This window comes from Triticum aestivum, chromosome 4A (assembly GCF_018294505.1).
Source record: "Triticum aestivum cultivar Chinese Spring chromosome 4A, IWGSC CS RefSeq v2.1, whole genome shotgun sequence".
Taxonomy (NCBI): domain Eukaryota; kingdom Viridiplantae; phylum Streptophyta; class Magnoliopsida; order Poales; family Poaceae; genus Triticum; species Triticum aestivum.
The window spans coordinates 663,040,132-663,057,369 of NC_057803.1; the positions used below are offsets into that span (position 1 = coordinate 663,040,132).

The window sequence follows — 17,238 nt, forward strand, 5'->3', positions numbered from 1 at the left end:
TGCTTCACAACCTAGGGCAAAAATTGCCACATGGACATGACACATAGGCAAAACTGATGAGGTGGCGTCTAGTCATCACAACCCACCACAATCTACAAGGTTATGACCATCTATATTGGTCGTTAACAACTAGAAATAAGGCAGCGGACCTGCACTGTTTGCTTTGTGACTATTTCGTGTAAGGAAATTACGACCTTTCTGACCAAAATGGTTGCAATGGTTTAGGGTTTGGAGCCCCCCAAACAGCTTTTGACCAATTCTTCCAGGGTCACTGACAGAAGGTCACTAGTTGACATATTTCTTGTAGTGCCAGAACACCATGGAGAAACGCGTTCTGGACATCTAGCTGTCTCAGACTCCATCCCCTGGACACAGCTATTGATAATACAAGACGGATTGTTGCAGCTTTAACAACAGGACTAAACGTATCCTCATAATCTATGCCGTACCTTTGGTTGAATCCCTTTGCTACAAGTCTTGCCTTGTATCTATCTATGGTACCATCAGATTTTTTCTTGATTCTATAGACCCACTTACAATCAATCAAATTTCTGCCTGGTCGTGGGGGCACTAGGTGCCACGTTTTATTTTTCCGCAATGCCATGATTTCATCTTCCATGGCTGCCTTCCACCTCGGGTCATCAAGTGTTGTTACTAAACTATTAGGCTCACCAGTTGTACAAAACACACCAATCTTAGAGAAATTTTTGTAATTTAAGCGAGTAGTTACTCCCTTCCGTAGCCTTGTGCGCGGCGCCACAGGAGAAGCCACATGAGGCGGAGCCACAGGAGATCCACCATCTGCGTCGGGCGCTGGCGAGCCAGATCCCGAGGGGGATTCTGTTGCTGCTGCTGGCGACCGCGGCCGCAGCAATCCCGAGGGGGATTCTGTCGCGCCTGCTGGCGACGGCGACCGAGGCGAGGTGGCGGGCCCGGGCGAGCCAAGCCAGTTGGAGGTGGCGGGCCCCGATGAATCCGGCGCGGGCCAATCAGGCGAGCGAGGCCCGACTGCGCGAGTGTCCTCCCGCCACGCGTAATCCGCCGATTGGTGTGGGGCAGCGACGTCGCTTTCGCGACCGCATGCACGCTCGAGGCCCGGGGCACGACTAGGTGTTGTCCGTCCTGTCCGTCCGGATCCCGGAGAGGATGCTGCCTCCTGTCATGGGGATCCCGAGGCAGATCCTTCTCGATGCGCGTCTGTGTCTCCAGCTGGGGAACACAAGAAATCTTGCCCGTTTTGCCTCGGATTTTCACCGTTTGGACTGATTTCTGCAACAGTAATCTCAGGCATAATATGATGATTAGATGCAAGTTGATTAGTACTATTATTTTCTCCCCCATGATGAACGCCGGATAAGGATGAGGGCAAGAGAAGGATTTCTTTGCGGAGCAATGCGCCGGCATTTGGGTGGAGTTTGGCAAAGGGAAAAACGGTTTCATCGAAGACGACATCTCGAGAGATATACACACGTCCTGTGGCTACGTCAAGACACTTGACGCCTTTGTGTTGTGCACTATAGCCTATAAACACACATTGTGTGGAACGAAACATGAGTTTTTTGTTGTTATAGGGAAGGTGGTTTGGCCAACATGCGCAGCCAAATACGCGAAGATGTGCATAGTTGGGTTTGGTGTGAAGGAGGCGTTCGGTGGGTGTTTCGTGATTGATGACACGGCTAGGCAGAATATTTATAAGATGTACTGCTGTGAGGAACGCCTCATCCCAAAACTTTAGTGGCATAGATGCAGCAGCAAGAAGAGAGAGGCCAATATCAACAATGTGCCTATGCTTGCGCTCTGCCGAACCATTTTGTTGGTGAGCGTGAGGGCAAGAAACATGATGAGAGATTCCTATACGTTGGAAGAAGGAGTTGAGTTTTTCGTACTCACCACCCCAGTCTGACTACATAGCAAGTATTTTGCAATCAAACTGTCGTTCTACCAATGCCTGAAAGTTAAGGAAAACTTGGAAAACATGGGAGCATTTTTTAAGGAGCTATATCCAAGTATACCTGCTAAAATCATCAATGAAGCTCACGTAATAGGTATGGCGACCAACAGAGGAGGGAGCCGGTCCCCAAACGTCTGAAAACACAAGTTGCAAAGGTTTTGTGGACACACTTGTGGATATAGGATGTGGTAACTGGTGACTTTTTGCTCTTTGGCAAGAGTCACAAATAGTTTCATGATCATGCTCATCAACAAAAGCGAGCTTATTTTTGCTAAGAATCTGATAAACAATGGAAAAAGATGGGTGGCCTAAACGATTATGCCATCGTTCGGAAGACACTTTGAAGACTCCATAGGCTTGCTTATTGAACTTGGAATTTTTGGGGATGAATGGGTAGAGGCCTTGCACACATCTACCGCGATAAAGCACCCTCCTCGTGACCTAATCCATGATCAAAAAGAAGAAGGGATGAAACTCGATGAAAACACCATTGTCAAGAGTAATGCGATGTACGGACAAAATATTTTTAGATGCATTTGGAATGTGAAGTACATCATCTACAAGAATATCACGGTGTGGGGTTTTAATAATAGACTCTCCAACATGACTAATCATCATACCTGGACCGTTTTCAGTGGTGTGGACGTGATCATGGCCGTGATACTTCTCGTGCATGGTCATCTTCTCAAGCTCGGAGGTGATGTTCTCATTCGAGCCGGAGTCAAGATACCAGTTTGAGTCAACTCCGTATGAAGCATCGGCCGCAGCTGCAACACGCCTTTTCCTGGAATTATCCTCTGCATAGCGCCATTTACATTCTTTGGCAATATGGTTAGTTTTCTTGCAGATCTGGCATTTGTTTTCGTACTCCTCATACCCGACGAAACGGCCCCCTTGGTTGTTGTTGTAGTAGTGGCGTGGGGGGCCATTGTTGTTGTAGTAGCCCCCGCTGCCGCCGCCGCCACGATGGCCGCTGCCTTGGCCGCCGCCGTTGCCATGGTTGTTGTAGCCGCCGCCGCCTTGGTTGTAGCCGCCGCTACCCGTGCCAGGATAGCCGCTGGTAGGGTTTTGGCCGCCACCACCAGAGTAGCCGCCGCTGCGACCACCTTGCTTCTGGTTGCAGTAGCCGCCTCTGCCGCCACTCGATCGACCCCTGGAAGCGGCGTTCGCTGATGATTTGAAGCCACCAGCGCTGCTGAACATCTCAGCGCGTTGATCGAAGTTTGCCACCATCGAGAAGAGTGCATCGACAGTGATGGGCTCGGTGCGGACGTCGAGTGCAGAGATGATGGGCTGATATTCCATATCAAGCCCGGTGACGATGAAAGAGATGAACTCGTCCTCCTCGATTGGTTTGCCTGCCGCCGCAAGCTCGTCAGAGAGGGCACGCATCTGCCCGAAGAAGGTGGAGGCCGACTGTGACCCCTTCTGGGCGTTTGTGAGGGCCGATCTGATGTTGTTGATGACACGAGACAGAGAGACCGCAGAAAACATATTTGCTAACGCGGTCCAAATTGCATGGGATGATTCAAGCGAGGCTACTTGGACGAGTACCTCTTTGGACAGGTTTCGGAGAAGATATGCTACTATTTGCTGATCTTGAACAAGCCAAGGATTATGAGCAGGGTTGGGAACTACCTGATCTTTGCCATCTTTATCTTTGCTGATGATTGTTTTTGGAGGCTCCGCTATAGTCCGATCTATATATATAGCCAAACAAGCCGGCGCCCAATATCTGGGATCGTGCTTGGGCTCGCCAGAGAACATAGTTCGTCCGGCTGAGAGGTTCTGAGGTGTTGTAGTTGAGGCCAGAGGAGGGGACTGCGGAGGAGGTGGACATGATTGCAGCGTGGTGGTTCTGGGGAGGGAACGGATGGAGGCAGATGAGCTAGATGTCGTGGAAGAGGCCTGCTCTGTATACCATGTAGAAATTGTGAAGCGTCTCAATCTCCATACATGGAGACCCGCGATGTATATATTGATTGAGGGGGGGTCGGTACAGGAGATGGCAGCGTCGAGGCTAACCACCAGAGATATTACAGGAGGAGTTTAGGAGATAAGAGAGATAAACATAAAAAGGATAGCCTCCTAACTACTATGCCGTGTGCCTCAAGGCCACGCCAATAACCTGTACAATACTATGTTTAACACAGTTGACGTCATCGATGCCGCAGATCTTACGCAGCAAGAGCGCCACATCCCGGTGGTCCTTGCCCTGCTGGGCGAGGCTGTTGGGCTTCTCCGGAGAAAGACCGCGCCGACGAGCAGGAGCCCTGCCGGCATGGCTGCGAGGGCCAGCGAGACGCGCCACCCCCATCCTCCCTTGATCTTCTCCATGTCGCAGTTGATCACGTAGGCCGCGAGTGCGCCGACGCCAATGCTGAACTGGCATGCCCGATTGGTAGCGTACTGGTAGGCCAGTTCCTGCATGCAGAAGAGAAGATCCCAAGTTCATGTGTTGGATTGGAACATGTAATATTCAGTATGACAAGTGAGGAGCAGACAGCAGAGTAGCATAAGAAGCAGAGGAAAGTTGGACCAAAAGCATCTGATTCTGTAACAAGATGAAGCAGATAGGGGAAACTAGTGGGTAATAACTAATAAGATTTTGTGTGCTGACATAATTCTTACTATGGGATTTACGTATTGAGCAACTTGGGCAATTGTGATTGGAGATTGGCGAGAGAGACTTTGTTAGGACATTTATGTGAAACATTCGTAGCATTGCATACAAGTAGGATTTTCGTGCGCCATGACGCCCGGATCATCATGATAATCGTCGTAGTTGAAGATGGCGGTCTAGAATATTCGCAATTATTTTCTAAGGACGCTCCAAATAGAGCCCATGAGCCTTCATATTTGGATGGCAGGGGCAATGATATAGAGTGGTGTGCAAACCCAACCGCACGCAGAGGGGCATGTTTCAACTCATCCCTTACTCCCACACCCAGCCCTTCTAATCGTGGAATGACTGATCCACCGCAAGAGCACCCATTATTGGCCGTCTTCGTGTTTCGCACGCATTTCCCACCAACGCGCACCAAATCCAACCTTGTTTCCCGCCTGAGCATGCTCATTGGCTGAGTGAATCACTTACTGGCTTCTGTAGAGATGCACCACTAATTTGTTAGTGGTTCAGTCGAATATGGTTGTGTTCATATTGGTTAACTATATGTGAGTTTAAAAAAAAGTTGCAATGATGTAGTTGGACACTATCCTCTTTAGCCATGACTTGGGCAAGGAAAAAAATGAAGGTTGTTGAGATCTATGGAGTAACTCATGGGGATTAAGATCAAATTTCATAAAATTGAGTTATAATGAATCTTCATGGTGTGTGAATGGATAGTTGACCGCTAGTTATCTTGGCATTTTGATACACTATTGTTGGTTGTGAAATGCGACTATAAATGGTTGAAAGAGTGACTAGAGAAGATACCGAATAGGTAGAAATGAAGTCAATTATCCACTAGTGGTAGGTAGCTTATCCTTGTTAACTGAGTGCCCAATGGTATGAAACTATACGCATATACTTCTTTCTTTGAAATCCTGCTCCAACGAGCAAGGCATGATCCTAGTTTCATAGACAAAAATGGCGTCGTTCTTACCGACGGTGATACATTACATCACCATGAAGGAAATGAACCTTTCGCTTGTTCCTCATCCATAGATCCACTCCAGCTTGTTCTCAAAGACTTCAACCGATGTGGCCGATGGATTAGACTACATGAGTCATATGTGGCTAGGCTAACAATGTTTGAGTATGGACACTCAATATTGTTATATTTCCTATGATGTTCAAGAAACATGTATAGTTTCAAGTTGATTCCAACTCATATTCATTTCCTAGGTATGTAAATGTCATACCTCCTAAAATAGATTATTATGTTCTAAAAGCATGAAAATTTGAAGTTCCAACTTATATTTATTTTATAGGTATGCAAATATTTCTAACTCCAAAACAATTTTGAGTTTGAACATAACATTTTATGTGTTTATAGAACTTCACTGGTTTAACATTATGTAATGATTGAGATTTCTTTAAATTTTGAACATGTTTTGTAAGTTGTTTTCACCGCTTTCCGCTGAAACCTTTCTCAGTTGTACATGTGTCTAGGTGCTTGAACATGTCACTCTCTGTTCCAATTGATGGTCGCTGGGTCAAAGGGTCCCGTAATAAGCTTCATCACCGATATGTGCAAAAACCAATGCGGTGGTGGTCATCCTCGTTGTCTTGGCGAGAAGGTCAAGCGGATGAGGTAGTACAAGATGGTGACTAAGTGGGTTTGTTTCAAAAGCTAACGGTGTGTCTAGTCTTTATGTACCAAGTTTGATGTGGGATATCAACGTTAATACATCTATGTTAAATAAACTAGAACACATAATAAATTATACTTTGGCCGGAAGTTGTGGAAGATATGGGTTCGGTAGAGCTACCACTGGAATTTAGGGATTATTTTGTTTCTAATTACTTAAGCATTGTACATACTCTTCATTTCTTCCTTCTTGTCAGCTTAATGGGTCATAGATATGTTTTTGCTAGTGGGAGTGATCTCTACTGTCACAAGTATCATGTTTAGAGCGCTCATAATCATTTCAATTTGTAGAAATACGCACAATCTTTTTATAGAACAAGCATAGCTTTGCAAGAAAAGAGAAGTGATCAACCAAATGATCTCTAGACAAGGGACAAGGGACTCTACTGCACAAGGGACTCTATAACATTCGCTTTGGATTCCATTTTAATTGCATTTAATAGGTGAAAAATAGTACATCTATAATAAACCAAACTATGTTATAAAATGGAGCACGTGGCAAATGGAGATTTGAAAGAATAAGCAATGTGAGAGATAGAAGTTCACCATCATGCTTTGACCCTTGATTTGAATGGGGACAAAAATATTTCTATGTCGTGAGCTTGAGAGGCATTGGGAACTTATCACTAGGCCACAACACCAGGCAATGTACTAATTTATTAGTGCTTCAATGATGTAATCATAGGTTATCGCCTTTACGGATGATCCATGTGTACTATGGTATTGCGTTATGAAGTCGGTCTTGCAGAAAACCGGAAATTTTGAAGAGGCTATTTTATGGTGCAATTTACTAGTCCTATTGGGAACTTGAGAGGCATTGGCAACTTATCACTAGGCCACAACACCAGGAAATTATGAAGTCGGTCATACGAGACGAATAGATCAACCCAACTTCAAGTAGTTTGGCCTCCAATAGTTCTGCTTCAGGTAGTCCGACCTTTGGTAGTCCGAGTTGTCCTATTCGTTTGTTAATAACAACGTTGTTTCCCATGGCATCGTTTTATGACTTCCTTTGTTTAGAGAACCATGCACGAGCTCCAAAATCCTGGTCCATATCGACACTTGTAGTCTTGATGACCTCACGCTTTGGCCATCAGGCTTAGTAGCGTATCCGTTTGAGTCAAGTTGCAACTGGCCCACCACAGGAACCGAGCCATCACGACTGCGCACGTCGGTCACATCCTATCATTGTAGCTGTAAAAAGAGTAGGGTAACCCACTTGCTCCGATTTTATTGATGCTTAGTGATAATGACACTTGGATCCTCGCGCTCGTATCTCGCGTGGTTGGAAACCTTGCAGAAATAATAGGACGTGTGCCCCCTTATTGAGCGTAGCACTTGAGCATCATGCGAGGATATAAAAGAAAGGGGGCACTTCTCTGCGACCTCCCTTCGCATTTCCGAGATCTCAATTGCGCCCTTCCTCTCACCTATACCAAATCGTCATTGTCGGAAGCTTTCGTTCCTGGTCCCGAATCTTCTTGCTTCCCCCCCCCCCCCCTCCCTTCAAGGTCTATCGGGGGGTGAGGCGATGGTAGCCATTGCTGGGATGTTGAAGGCCATGGTCGCGGGGACAGAAGGGAACGGAGCAAGTGTGGATGGAGCACCACCGTCGGTGAGGAGAAGAGGAAGAGTGGCGAACACCACCATAGGAAATTCATTTCCTTCGAACACCTGCAACTTCCACCTGAAGGTTCTCGCGGCGGGTGGTTTTGGTTATGTTTTCTGGAGATTAAAATTTCCACTTTGCATTAATTTCTCCTAAATTTAATTTTACAGAAATTGTTATATTTTGGTTAGTGCCATTCTAGGTCATTGGTTGATTAGTAAATACAAAAAATTAAGATGACTTTTTTTGTCTAATAGATAACAAAAATATACACACTGGTGATATTTATGCCAATTTCGGGAGTATGTTTGTTAAGATTTATACCAACTTATTCTATATTTTGTGAGCAAAAAAGAATGCTTGGTGTTTACTCAAACCTTTTCTTGTAACACCGAGTCTAATGTTGATACAATTACCTAATCTACTCACGTGTACTTGAAACCATCCTCAAATTAGTACATGGGAGGAACTTCGAATGAAAAGCTCTTTTTAGTGTTACGCTTCATGCCTTTGGAAACACATTCAAAACTCCGAACATATGAAAAGAGCTAGGCTATGCAATTCACATATACAGTTCAACAATGCCTCTTACGTGTGACGCGGGAAATCAATAAACAGATAGACTGAGAGCAGGGAACAACAATGTTTCAAAAATTGTGAAAGGGAGGACTTGAACTCAAGACCTTATGCCCTGATACCATTTTAAGCTTCATGCACTAGCAAATGCAACCAAAACTCTGAACTGATGGAACTAGCTAAGCAATCCACATATACAGTTTAATATTTAACTCTTATTCTCTAGCACTCAATGTCTTCACTTAATACCACTTCTGTGGTTCTATTGAGATACAACTACACGTATCCTCAACAGCGCGTGGGGTATCATCTAGGTAAATATATTGTTTGTCAAAAAGCTCAGAAAGCCATGCATCTTCATAAGCCACTCGAGTTTAGGGATTTGTTTTCACTACTCAACACTTAATTAGTGAAAAGATGTAGTGATTTCTACTGTCTAAAAGTTCTTACAGTAAAGTGTTGAGAATTACTTCAAGTATTAAAAGCAAATTCAATTTAAAGAAAGGAATAGACATCTCTGGGAATTTGCAAGAGAAGAGAAGTGATGAATCACATGCTTTCTGACTCTATATATGGCCACCACAGAACAAGGGAATCAATAGCAGCCTGTAATATCTGTATACGAGTTTCATTATTTAATTGCACTTATTCAGTGAAACATTGTAGTACAAGCCGTAAAAAATGAAGCTATGCTATAGAAGGCAGCATAAGGCAAAGTATGACCGGGCTTGAAAGAAGAAGCGATTAAGATAGATGAGACTTCGTCTTCAGGTTTCTAAACAACCAAGTTTTTCGATAACAGGGCAAAAATGATTCCATGTTCGTGAGCTTGAGAGGCATCGGGAACTTGATGATCACTAGGCAGCTTTGCGACCAGAGTAGGGAAGGATCTGAACGTGGTTGCACCGACTATGGTCTCGGCCAGGTCGGCTCTAGTCTTCATGCTCCTCTGGTGCTATTGGCTTTGCAAGCACCAAAAAGGCATCATCTACGGAACCTATGCACAGACGAGTGTATCCTTTGGAGACGCAGGCTGCACGCCGTGTACCTTAGCGATGTACATACTTGGCTTGGCTTCCAGGGTCTAGTCCATTTTCTTGTTTGTTCTTAGTGTCGAATCAGCCAAGCCAAGGTATGGAGGAGTCGAAGTACAGGTCACCCTGCTTGTTCTTGTTGTGGTTGCTGCTTGTAATGGGCCAGGGGAGCGTATGGCTGGGAAGGTGTCAGGTCAGATCGGGTATGTCTACGTGTTCGTTCGTTTTGCCTACAAAGTAGTCCGGCTGATTTGTCTCCCGTATCAGTTATTAGTGATGTCATGATGTGGCTGATGTTAATTAGCATCCGTCATCATCCATCTATCTATCTATATCTATCTATCTATCTATATCTATACCTTTTCTATACTAATTACAGACTTCCTAAAAATTACCACGTTAATTAGTAGTAATTAGGAGCCGTTCATCTCGTGGGGCCAAATTATTACGGTGTAGATTGGCTGATAATTGAGCGATAAAATCCTAGGTAGAAAAACAGTTCTCTTCATTTGAAAAACAGAAAAGAAAAAAAAAACCGTGTCAATCTATCTCAGTTGTGCGCAAAAGAACAAAAAACTATCTCGGTTGTAAAAAGAGAAGCGAAAAACAATCCCATCTCAATCGCTGCAGCTCGGCTAACAGAAAATACAATATTAGTCCAACCAAACCACGTTATCTATACTACCTACTATTAAAGGAAATAGGTATTCTTGGTTTAGTTTAGTCTACCGATTTAATTTTCGTCCGTCATTGTTTACGTCAAATTTCGTCTATGTTCGTTATCCTGCCTCCTTACTCGCCCAGTTTAAACCGATTGGAAACGACTCAAGCCAACGAGGCAGAAAGCCCAACGAGGCAAACAACGAGGGAGAAAGCCCAACGTGGCAAACAAAGAGGCAGAAAACCCATCTAGCGGTAGCAGGCCAGCCCTTTTCTTTTCCGAGCTAGCAGTAGCAGCCTAACCGGTCGTCTTTTCTAACGAGCTAGCGGTAGCAGCCCCAGCCCTGTCGATAGATTGAAGGCAGCCAAGCGCACACATACATACGTAATCAGTTTTAGCTAAATTCGTTGCCTAAAAAGAATTAAATAATCCCACCATGCTTTCTTACATTGAATCGTGTCTGTTTATATAAGGCATTAACTTGCAAGGTAGGAGTAATCGCCTAATCGGCAAGCTGATTTGAGAATCATTTACCAGATGATAAGGCATGGAGGCAGAATGCAATCAAATCTGTGGGCACCGGTTTGTGGCCAAATTTATCTGGATTCATATTAAGCGTAAATCTGTGGGCACCGGTTTGTGGCCAAATTTATCTGGATTCATATTAAGCGTGCATGTTGCACAGGAAGAAATTAAGTCTGCATTCATTCGGTCCGGTGGTGGACTAATTAAACTGGATTCAGGACATGCATGCATATGATGCACAAGAAGGAATTAACTCTGAATACCCCGGTACCGGGATAATTAGGGGCTATGGGAATTATGAGATGCATAATTACAATATTAAAAGCAAGAACTGGGATAATTAGGGGCTATGGGAATTATGAGATGCATAATTACAATATTAAAAGCAAGAATTGCACGTCATCATCAATTGTACATTGTGAGATGGAGTTAAATCTGAATTCCAAGGAAAGACGAGAGATGAAATCTCCTGGATTTTAATGGAAGGAAAAATTGTGAATAGAGAGATTAAACATGGATTGGGCTAAGGGCACTTTGAACACATTATATGTACTTATTTAGATTTAGATACTCCTTCCTTTTTCCCTTTAAAGCGTGTAGTAGCTTCTTCAACAAACATTGTTCGAAAGCTGTTTCTCACCAAATTTAATTACACGTTAATTTTTTTCTCCCGGTGCAGCGCACGGGCGTTTGTGCTAGTAGATTCTTAAGGAAACCGGCTTCCCTGATTTTTCTTGACCTATTAGCGGCGATGTCTCACTGTTAGAGTACGTAATGAGCCTGTTAGTCTTAGGGTTAATTAGAGATAAGAGTCACTTGCTTAGGGGTCAAGTAAGCCTTCCTTGGGAGTCAAGTAAACCTCTCTATATAAAGAGAGGAGATGTATCAATCTAATCAAGCAAGAATTAAGAAGGCAATCCCTTCCCTCTTGCCCGGCCGTGGGCAAAAAGGCCCCCGGCCGGCCCTCTTGCGCCCTCCTTCTAGCAGCGCCATAACAATTTGGTATCAGCTAGCTTCGGTTCGGTCATGTCTTCAGCGCCGCCAAGCCCGTCTCTTCTGCTGCCGGTCACCTTGTCGCCTCCGGCGACCACCACGAGCGTCACCTCGCTCCTGCCCGCGCCGGGATCCTCTGTCGCGCCCGCCCCACCGTCCTCACCTAGGAGGAGGTGTCCGGGGTGCTGCGGGACCTAACCCAGGCGGTCCAGGAGATCCACCTGTTCTTGGCCGGGTCTTACGGGCCGCACTCGGTTGCGTCGCCCATCGCCGCTGTGGCTACCGTGGCAGCCCCGCACCAGGCGGCCTTCGCCGCGCTCGTCGGGCTGCAGCAGCTGCCATCCATCGCCACCACCGCCAAGCCCTGGCTGTAGTGGCAGCCGCCGCTCCTGGCGGCCTCCGCCGCGCCCGGCGCTCCGCCGCAGCAACCGTTGCCGCTGCCCGGCGCGACAGCGTAGCAGCCGCTGCAGCTGCAGCAGCCACCGCCGGTCAGCTCTGCCGCGCAGTATGGGATGCCCTACAACGGGAGTGCGACGACCTCGTTCCCATCAGCGCCGCCGCCATCCCAGGGCGTCCACATCCAGCATATCAAGTCCCTACCATCGCCGTCACCGCTTCCGTCTTGGATCGCTACCTGCCATGTGTCGGCGGCGGTGAGGCTGCAGGCTGCTGCGCGCGGCCTCCTAGCGCGTCGGCGTGTGCGGGAGATGCGTGGTCTGCAGCTGCCGCTCCACCAAGTTGCCCTTCGCTGCACTAAGGACCTCGATCTCGTCCGCTGCGTCGGGGATCTTGGGCATGTGGTTTCCCCCACGGGCGGCCGGCATGTTGTTTTCCCCGCGGGCAGCGACCTCAAAGTCTGCGACATCGGCGGTTGGGGGGGCACACCCCTCCTCGTCATTCTCCATTGTAAGCCCTCCACTCTTCCCTGTGCGGTGCAGACGAACAGCCATACACATGCACTCCTTTTGTCCAGGTGGTGTCCATGGGATCCAGGTGGCTGTACACGTGCACGTCCAAAATAAAGCGTCCCAGTTCATTTCAGGTTGAGAATAATAAAACAAGCCGAGATGTAAAAGGCTTGTTTTTAGGTGTTAGGTTTGTGTTGCGTCGAGTCATGGTTATAAGTTGGTTAGGCTGCAGCTTGAGGACAAGCTGCATGTCCAGGTGGGGTGTAGTGTTAGAGTACGTAATGGGCCTAATGGGCATGTTAGTCTCAGGGTTAATTAGAGATAAGAGTCACTTGCTTAAGGGTCAAGTAAGCCTTTCTTGGGAGTCAAGTAAACCTTTCTATATAAAGAGAGAAGATGTATCAATTTAATCAAACAAAAATTAAGAAGGTAATCCCTTTCCTCTTGCCCGGCCGTGGGCAAAAAGGCCCCCGGCCGGCCCTCTTGCGCCCTCCTTCTAGCAGCGCCATAACACTCACAAACCACACGATGCCGCCGCGACCGTCGCCGCCATCGACTCATTCGCGACGCTGAGGGTCGTCTGGCCGCACCGCGCCTTTGCGCCACCGGTACTATCCATCGTCGAGCCGCAGTGCCTTCAGGTGTTCCCGCAGCAAGCGCTGCTGCACGTTTGAGCAGGAGTAATGGCAGCCTAGAAGCACTTTCCACTGCAGATGACGGGATCAGATTCATGTCCACAGAGTAAACATCACGCATGCCATGGATGCACATGCATATGTGTATAGTATATAGTGACGTGTATTGGATGCCGGATGTACGTACTTTGTACATCTACATGTCGAGAAGTACTAAAGCATGTAATCTGTCAAGCAATTCAGCGTACGTGCTAATTTAGCGTACGTGCTTTGTATGTTGTATCTAGCTAGAATCGATCTGTCTGATGGTTAGCTAGCTAGCTATTGTGTACATTGATGCATTGCTAATTGATTAATACAGATGGAGTTTATTTTTCCAGGATTATGTCATAGAGGAACTGCCACCTTCCTTCGTCGTCGTCATCGTAACCCCACGGCAGAAAGTACTCGCGTAGGAACAGGGCCAAGATGGTGAATCATGATCAGCGAGCTAGGACGACCCATGGGTTAGTATTGATTGGTGTAATCATATCTTTCTGCTAATGTATATTTATATATATCTTTCCCTCCCACAGTTATCATCTATTCTCCCACCACATGGAAGTGGAATCCATGTAAAATTGTGTGGGGATGATGATGTTGATTTAACTGTTCTAGGAGATAGCTGCACACAAAAAAAGTTGTGTAGGAGATGGATTGTGTCAATGTATATGCATGGTATACAATGTAGTATAGATGAAAATCTGAATATAAAAGGTACTATGTGCATATCAGCATGTGATAAATTCACCTTTGGAACTTTGGTCTGATTTTCAAGTATATAATTTACCTCAGGTTATTTATTCTTATCATATTTATTCTTCCCATGTGGAAGGTTTAAACCAACCAGAAGTCTTATGTAGTTTTCCACTACATTTAACCCATACAAAATAGATTTCCCACCATGATAATAACCTGACCTGCTTTGACCTTGACATACATGCGGAGAAAGTTGTATTGCAGAGCGTCCTGATATATGCGCCTCTCGCAGATTTGACCTATATAGGAAAGGAGAAACTGTACTGAGGGGGGAAACCTGGCCGCACAGACTAGATTATAAGATGAAAAGTAAGTCTAGCGTCAACCAATAGCAATAACAGTTTAGGCATGATTCATATTGTTCGGGCCTACATAGTTTGGCTATGAGTTTTTTCCACTTGAATGATCTGGATGTTGGGAACTAAAGTTAAATCTTATTGCAGACCAGATTCAGGATTATGTGTTGATTCCATTCTGTTTATTCTTTCAACAACAGCACCAAGGTGATTATTATAACTGTTATAGTTGCACTAGCAGAACTAAGCTAGCGGCAGAGCCAATTTTCAGTCGGGTGATTAGATATTTAAGGTAGTGAATATTATTTGTACAGTTCACCATGCCAGATTGACATTGTTACTACACGCAGAGTATTATCTATGACTAGATGGAAATTTCTAAGGTGAGAAATTAATGCCTGTATCAATGTGAATACTAGAAGAAAGGGCCTTCAGGTTTTCAATCACAATACCGAAATTAATGCGTCTTCATCTTTTGACAACATAATTGTGAACATATGAGGTAATCCCAAGTGACAATCATTCGTGGTAAAGCCTACATTTTTTCTGTTATAGTTGCAAATGATGTCCGAATATTATGGTTAAATGTAATTGGCCTTATGAGCACAACAAACTAGATGATCTATAGCTCTTTGAACTATTTCAGTTGTGCCCACTCTATTATGAAGAAACTTGGTCATTTGTCCTGTTATCTGTATTGCATGCCAGTTCTCTATAATCTTGGTCATTTGTCCTAAAGAAACTTTTATTCTACTCACTGAATCATTCGTTTCTTTCCTAACAAGTTGCTATCAATGGATTTCTAGGAAGTTGAGATGAGACATGGTTGAATTAATATATGGTCTTTTAGAGTTAGAAAGGTAATAGTTGTCTGGCATGTAAGTACGCATCATCACATATTTTGGTGTTTCATACTTCAGTAATATATCCACATTCAGGTATCCTCTCATATCGTTTCACAAGACCAGGGATATAAAAGTTAAAATCTTTCAACTTTCTGAGGCAATGTGTCTTTGAAGGGGAAAGGACTAGATGTTTGACAAAGCATATTAAATTACAAAGTAATCCAATCTGCCATACTTAATCAGAATGAGCACAAAGAGGAAGTAGCAAGTATGTAAATTCTATATTGCATTTATTTTGTTCAGATTGCACAATTCCTTGCATTTTGTATATAGTTCGAATTGTTAGTTTCTGTCCTGCCAAATTTTTTCTTAATTGCGTGTGTCAGATGTGAGTCTAATTGGCGAGTATCACTGTAGATAAAACATAACTAACATATGGAATAGCATTTTATCTCAAGATGCCCATCTATCTATGAGACTATCACTTTATGTGCTACTATTGTTATCTCGTTACATTGATTTATACAATGAAAAATTGCTTTAGTGAATAGTTCTACTGAAACTGGTCCATTGTTGGACAAGATGAACAGATAATAGTTGTCATTTTGTTATAAACTATTGGGAGCGGCTAAAGATGCTTCACCTATGGGATCTAAGACAGTCAAGTAACAAAGTAATGTACTCTTGTTGTCTTTCCCTATATATAAGCTCATTTTTAATTTCAAATTCAAAAATAAAAAATGATCATGCTCGTAACCTATAACTATATCTTAGGCCTTTGGATTAAATTATTCAACAAGTGTATATATTCGCTTAAATTCACCTACTCACATAGTGTTCAAAACATCAACATACATATCACTAGTAGGAAACATGGCTTTGGTCACAGGGCAATATTCACATTAGTTCCGGTTCAGTCACGAACCGGGACTAATGTGAGCATTGGTCCCGGTTCGTGCGGCTAAAAGCATTAATCCCGGTTCAAATGAGCCCTTTAGTCCCGGTTTGAGACACGAACCGGGACTAAAGGGTGCAACGCCCTTTAGTCCCGGTTTGTGTCTCAAACCGGGACTAAAGATTAGACCTTTAGTCCCGGTTTGAGACACGAACCGGGACTAAAAGGTGCGATGCCCTTTAGTCCCGGTTTTGTGTCTCAAACCGGGACTAAAGGTCCCATTTTCAAACTCTACCCCCCCCCCCCCCCGATCGCCTTTTTAGTTTTGAAAAAATCAAAAGAAAATGATAAAAACTTCAAAAAATAAAATCCTTCGAGAGGTTGTTATATTACTACATCTACTAGTTAGGAAAATTTAAAAACTTAAATTTGGACATGTTTTGCAAAAAGTGTAGGGAAAATGTAAAACAGCTATAACTTTTGCATACGATGTCGAAAAAAAACGTATAATATATCAAAATGTTCAGAACGAAAATCCGCTTCCGATTTTGACGTCCTACGACCTGTTTGCAAATTTTTAGAATCCTCAAATTCTAAAAGGGAAAAAAATTTATGCTCAAATTTTATTTTTTTAATTTTTGTTAAATCTGGTCAAACTATGGTCAAACTACTTATTCAAGAAGTATTAGTATTACTAAATAATTATTCAAGAATATTAGTGTTACTAAATAATTATTTCAGTTTTTTTGAATTTTTGTCAAATCTGGTCAAATTGTGGTCTAACAATGGTCAAACTATGGTCAAACTATTTATTCAAGAAATATTAGTGTTACTAAATAATTATTTCAGTTTTTTTAAATTTTGGTCAAATCTGGTCAAATTGTGGTCAAACTATGGTCAAACTATGGTCAAACTATTTATTCAAGAAATATTAGTGTTACTAAATAATTATTGTTTTGTACAATAGTAGTTTCAAACTCAAACAGTGAAATGTGTGACTTCATGCTCAAGCTAAACTCCTGAGGGTTAATAGGATTGGCATCTTACTATTATCAGGAAAGCAACAAGTGCAGACTTGGAAACGAAGTAGAATAGAACCCAAAAGTTAAGCGTGCTTGGGCTGGAGTAGTGAGAGGGATGGGTGACCGGTCGAGAAGTTAGATGATTTGGAATGATGAGGGGTGATTAAAGATTAGTTG

The 17,238-nt window shown here is 44.1% G+C and overlaps 1 pseudogene; it reads right to left on the reverse strand.

Moving 5' to 3' along the window:
* Window positions 1-3,165: 3,165 nt before the first annotated feature.
* LOC123088969 (uncharacterized) lies at window positions 3,166-3,304 on the reverse strand (annotated as a pseudogene).
* Window positions 3,305-17,238: the final 13,934 nt, after the last annotated feature.